We start from the raw sequence: 6,063 nt of genomic DNA on the forward strand, positions 1-6,063 counted from the left end.
ACACTTTATGTCATATTCGTGCATTTTCCTGGAACTAACCTATTAACAAGATGCCGAAGTGCCGCTGCTGTTTTCTGCTGTTTTTGGTTTCGAAATCCTAGTAACGAAATATTCTCGAATCGGACGAAATCAACGCCTGAGTTCCTATTTTCACCGGAAGCATCCGTAACACACGAGAAGGACCGCAGGGGGGCACTGGGTCCCCGCACCCTAGGCCGGCGCGGCCAGGGCCCCGGCCGCGCCGCCTATGGTGTCGTCACCCCTTCGACCCTTTTGCGCCGCCTCTTCGCCTATATAAAGTCCCCGGATCGAAAACCCGATGCGTTCGACGAAAACCACGTAAACCTTCCGCAGCCGCCGCCATCGCGAAGCCAAGATCCGGGGGACAGGAGTCTCTGTTCCGGCACCCCGCCGGAGCGGGGAAGTGCCCCTGAAGGCTTCTCCATCGACACCGCTGCCATCTCCACCGCCATCTTCATCACCGCTGCTGCTCCTATGAGGAGGGAGTAGTTCTCCATCGAGGCTCGGGGCTGTACTGGTAGCTATGTGGTTCATCTCTCTCCTATGTGCTTCAATACAATAATCTCATGAGCTGCCTTACATGATTGAGATTCATATGATGATGCTTGTAATCTAGATGTCATTATGCTAGTCAAGTGAGTTTTACTTATGTGATCTCCGGAGACTCCTCGTCCCACGTGTGTAAAGGTGACAGTGTGTGCACCGTGTGGGTCTCTTAGGCTAGATTTCACGGAATACTTATTCACTCGTTGAATGGCATAGTGAGGTGCTTATTTATATCTCTTTATGATTGCAATATGTTTTGTATCACAATTTATCTATGTGCTACTCTAGTGATGTGTTATTAAAGTAGTTCTATTCCTCCTGCACGTGTGCAAAGGTGACAGTGTGTGCACCGTGTTAGTACTTGGTTTATGCTATGATTATGATCTCTTGTAGATTATGAAGTTAACTATTGCTATGATAATATTGATGTGATCTATTCCTCCTACATATGCATGAAGGTGACGATGTGCATGCTATGCTAGTACTTGGTTTAGTCTCGTTGATCTATCTTACACTAAAGGTTACTAAAATATGAGCATTATTGTGGAGCTTGTTAACTCCGGCATTGAGGGTTCGTGTAATCCTACGCAATGTGTTCATCATCCAACAAAAGTGTAGAGTATGCATTTATCTATTCCGTTATGTGATCAATATTGAGAGTGTCCACTAGTGAAAGTGTAATCCCTAGGCCTTGTTCCTAAATACTGCTTGCGTTACTACTGCTTGTTTACTTGTTTTACCGTGTTACTACTCGCTGCAATACTACCACCATCAACTACACGGCCGCAAGCTATTTTCCTGGCACCGCTTGCTATCGCTCATATATATTCATACCACCTGTATTTCACTATCTCTTCGCCGAACTAGTGCACCTATTAGGTGTGTTGGGGACACAAGAGACTACTTGCTTTGTGGTTGCAGTGGTTGCATGAGAGGGATATCTTTGACCTCTTCCTCCCCGAGTTCGATAAACCTTGGGTATCCACTTAAGGGAAACTTGTCGCTGTTCTACAAACCTCTGCTCTTGGAGGCCCAACACCGTCTACAAGAATAGAAGCTCCCGTAGACATCGGTGGCGCAGCGAGCCGTGTGCGCCACGAAATACCTACGCTAATAATTGGGAGTGCCGGGATGTGGGCCCCACATAGTTTCGTGGCGCATGGTTCAGCAATGCGCCACAAAAATAAGCTAGTTTTGTGGCGCACACAGTCTCGTGCGCCACAAAATAAGTTTCTGTGGCGCACTCAAAACGGTGCGCCACAGAACTAAGCTTCGCCTATAAGGGTTTTCCTACTAGTGTCGGGAACGCTGTTCGCGTGCCCGATGAAATTATAAAAAGAAGTGAGCATATTTCGAGTTATACAAATAACTCTACATATACTCCCATCGGGAAGGCAAGATAAGTCATCCGTTGACTCAATAAAATGTGCTATTCCAACAGCCGAAAAAGCACTCGACAATATATTCTCAGAGCGACAAAGCCGCGAATAATCTCTGAATGCCGCAAAACTTTGCGAAGGTAAGACCCCAGATCTGTTCTGAGCGGCGTGGCACCGTCTCTGACGTCGGTTTGCTACTTTTTTCCGTATCAACAGATACGAAGAAAAATCCTAACGGACGCGTTAGGTACCCGATAAAATATGGCTGGGACTCAACAGAATGGTAAGTCCTTAAGCGGCACCTGTCGAAGTTAACACCAGTATCCCGAGATCATGTCCAGGGACGTGATCTTGAAGTAGGTTTTTGCGGATTGCCACTAGAGCATTTAACTAGTACCTGATCTGTCAGATGAACTAGCCCCAACTACCGTTATCCCTGTACAATATATAATTGCGTATCTAAAGATATGTGATAAAATCGACAAAGTTATTGGATGATTGTAAAGTTGGAGATTTTCCCTGATTCTTCGATTCAAGCAAAATCTCGGGGGCTACTGATATAGGCATCCCCAATGGGCCTGCCGAAGATGGTACCCGGGGTTTTATTGAAGGCCCACGAGTCGAAGAATATGAAGTTCAGAAGCCCGAGTTATGTTAAGGAAAGTTAGAGTTGTATTAGGAAATATAGACTTGTAATTTTACGGGACGGGTTAGAAACCCTCCCGGACTCTGTAACTTGTGTATTACGAATCCCTCGGCTCCGCCTCCTATATAAGGGGAGTCGAGGGACAAAGAGAGGATCGATTCATTGTTTCACGTAACCCTAGTTTTCATAATCGTCGAGTACTTTTCGGCTGAAACCTTCGAGATCTACTTGCCCTCTACTTCCGACTAAAACCCTAGTCTACAATACGTAGACATTGATAAGTTAATCCCTTGTCAGTTACCATCCATCAACAGTTCGAGATGCATGGTCCCGTTCCCCTGCAATTCAAGATGCATGGTCCCGTTCCCCTGCAATTCAAGATGCATGGTCCCGTTCCCCTCCATGAACGACCCCGCCAGAAACCACCGCCGCCGTTCTGTGCTCTCTCTAAGCACTAGGGTTTTGAGCGGATTCATGCATGGCCGGACGAGGGAGAGGAAGGGGACGGCCGGGAGAGGAAGAGCGAAACGAGGGCGGGAAAGGTACTAACTGCCGCTAGAGCCACCACGCTATGATCCAGGAAAAGGGTGGGGTCGAGCGGGGAGGGATCGTGTCTCAGGCAGGCAGAGGCTCGTTCAGCGAAGCGTTACCAGCACGAAGAGTCAATTCCAGGCCAATACGGAGGGTTCACCCCTCCGAATCGGTCCCTGCAGAAAAAGTTAGCGAGGCGGGGTGGGCAGGAATTTGGTCTTTGTTTCCGCGCACAATTCAACATACATCCAAACGGTAGAATTAGAGGTCCAATTCACCGCATCCAAACACTATGTTAGAGTTGTGTTATAAGGGTTAGTTAGATATATGTCACTCCAATTATCGTGTATTCCAGAAATGACACCACAATCTTTTATCTTTCAAAAAATGTCAATACAATTCTCAAGATTCTTGGAAAAAACATCACCCTCCGCCTTCACCTAGGAAGAGATTGTACAGCAGCAGAGGCAAAACGGAAGAGGCAAAATAAACTGGTTGAGACCTTTTTGTTTCTCTAGCTAGCACAAACTTCCAGGCCCAAGCCCAACCCGTTCAAGCGCAGCCCAAATGCGTTCCCTGAAACTGAAAGAGACCTGACCTACACTCCGTCTCCTGCCGGAAATCCTATACACCGACCAGGTCGGTGCCTACCAGGCACCGCACACCCTGGTCGGGTATTGGGCCTGGCCCATTTTCATCATCTTCTTTTTTTCGTTTCTGTTTCTGTTTCTGTTTTTTCTTTTTTCTTTTTTCTGTTTTTTGTTTTCTGTTTTCTGTTTTCCTTTTCCGTTTTCTTTATTTTCTGTTTATTTTTATTTTTGTTCAAAATCGAAAATTCAAATTTAAAAATTGTTTAAATTTGAAAAAGTTCAAATTTTGAAAAGTGTTCAAAACGAAAATTGTTCGAGAAAATTCAAATTCGAAAATTGTTCAAATAAAAAATTGTTCAAAAAAAATTGTTCAAATACGAAAATTGTTCAAATAAAAAATTTGTTCAAATAAAAAATTGTTCAAATTCGAAATTTGTTCACGTATAAAAAATAATAAATTTTAAATTTTTTGTTCAATTTTAAAATTTGTTCCAATTTAAAATTTGTTCCAATTTGAAAATTGTTCCAATCTAAAAAATGTTCAAATTTTAAAAATATTTAAATTTCAAAAAAACTAAAATAATTTTTAAAATCGGGTCTAAAAAGAATCAGCTTTTAAAAAACGTAAAAAGAAAATTGAACAGAAAAAACAAAAAAGCAAAAGAAACCAAAAAAAGAAAGAGTGAGAATGTTGGGCCGGCCCAACAACCTGCCTGGGGGGTGTGCGGCGCCTGGTCCGCACCGACCAGGTCGGCGTACAGCACCCCCCTCTCCTGCTCCGCCGCCGCCGTCACTACACACCACTCCTCTTGCTCTCTGCTCCTGGGACGGAATCGAGAGCTCCCAGCCAGCCGGCGACCATGGCGGAGGCCGCAGTTGCAGCAGAAGCGGCTCCTCTCCACCCCGGGCCTCCCGGACGAGATCGTGTTATGGGAGATCCTCGTCCGCCCGCCTCCCAAACCCCTCCTCCGTTGCCGTGCCGTCTGCCCCGCCCGCGCGCCGCGCCACCTCCACCCGCGACTTCCTCCTCGCTCACCACGCCCGCCAGCCCTCCCTCCCTCTCCTATGTGGCTACGACTTTCTCAGCGCCTGCAGCATTTCCCTAGACGTCATCCCCTTCGACCACCGGGCAGGCCTCGCCGCCGTCGACCAGCTTAAGTCCGTCGCGCGACTCGGCAAATCTTACTTCGGTGTCACTGTCAGGGCCTCCTGCGACGGGCTCCTCATCCTCTGCGGCCTCTATAGGAACTTGGACTACTCCATCTGCAACCCAGCAACTCGCCAGCATGCTCGCCTGCCTCAGCTCGATGGCTTCGCGTTCTTGGGGATGTACCCTCACAGCCCTACGGGCGAGTACCGGCTGCTGCTCGGAAAGTTGAGTCATTGGGCTGCCGACCAAGATGGATACTACGTCTTCACATTGGGATCTGACCAGCCGCCGAGGCGGTGCCCCGATGATGCGGAGGACATGATACAGGAGCTCTCTGCTGTCCTGTTCCGTGGTAGCCTGCATTGGCACGTAGAGCAGCATGACAGGGCAAGCAACATGATCAAAGTATTCAGCACCACAACCGAGTCGTTCCGACAGATGCGTGCTCCAGCTCTTCCTGGCAAAGCTCACCTGTTTGAGATGGATGGAACGCTCGGCATGTCCAGCTTTAATGATGCAGCGACAACCATTGATATCTGGATGACCCAGGACTATGAGAGCGAGGCATGGGCCTTGAAATACCGGGTTGAGTTGCTGGCTACTGCAGAGGTCACCGTGATGTTTGGAATTGGAAGGTTCGACGGTAGATGGAGTGTTGCCCCGTCTTTGGATGGTGATGTGCTCGTGCTGGTCGAATTCGGCGACTGGCTAATTCAGATTGACATGGATAGCAAGGTTGTTGCCAGTTTCCAGCGTGCATTACGCTGTACCGACCAACTTCGGCTCAAACAAAGTCTTGTTCCGCATTCCTTCTTTCCAACACTGGACGGTTATGTGGTGAATGATTCACCTTTCATGTGAGGATTGTTGAGTGGCATGCTTCTTCTTAGCAGCTTAACTGTCAGTATCCTCATGGTCTGCAACATCAAGAGCAAGCTCGCTGGCTTCTTTGTTGGTTCATATAGAGTTATGGTCAAGAAGCTCTCGTTGTTATCTGGTTGCATGAATTCAGTGTATGGCTGAAGGTACTACTGTTATGTATTAGTGTTCGAATTACCAAGACATCATGGTGCAGAGTTGAAATATGTCCTAACTAAGCTTGTCTTGTGTCTTTATTTTTATTGAATGGAACAATTGACTTTGCTATTTTGATTATGATATCATATCAACCTAGTTCTCCATGTATTGTATTTGATGCTA

General features: G+C 46.9%; 1 pseudogene; it reads left to right on the forward strand.

Annotated features, from left to right (window-relative positions):
- Positions 1–4,573: 4,573 nt before the first annotated feature.
- LOC124665880 lies at positions 4,574–5,724 on the forward strand (annotated as a pseudogene).
- Positions 5,725–6,063: the final 339 nt, after the last annotated feature.

Source organism: Lolium rigidum, chromosome 6 (assembly GCF_022539505.1).
Source record: "Lolium rigidum isolate FL_2022 chromosome 6, APGP_CSIRO_Lrig_0.1, whole genome shotgun sequence".
Lineage (NCBI taxonomy): Eukaryota > Viridiplantae > Streptophyta > Magnoliopsida > Poales > Poaceae > Lolium > Lolium rigidum.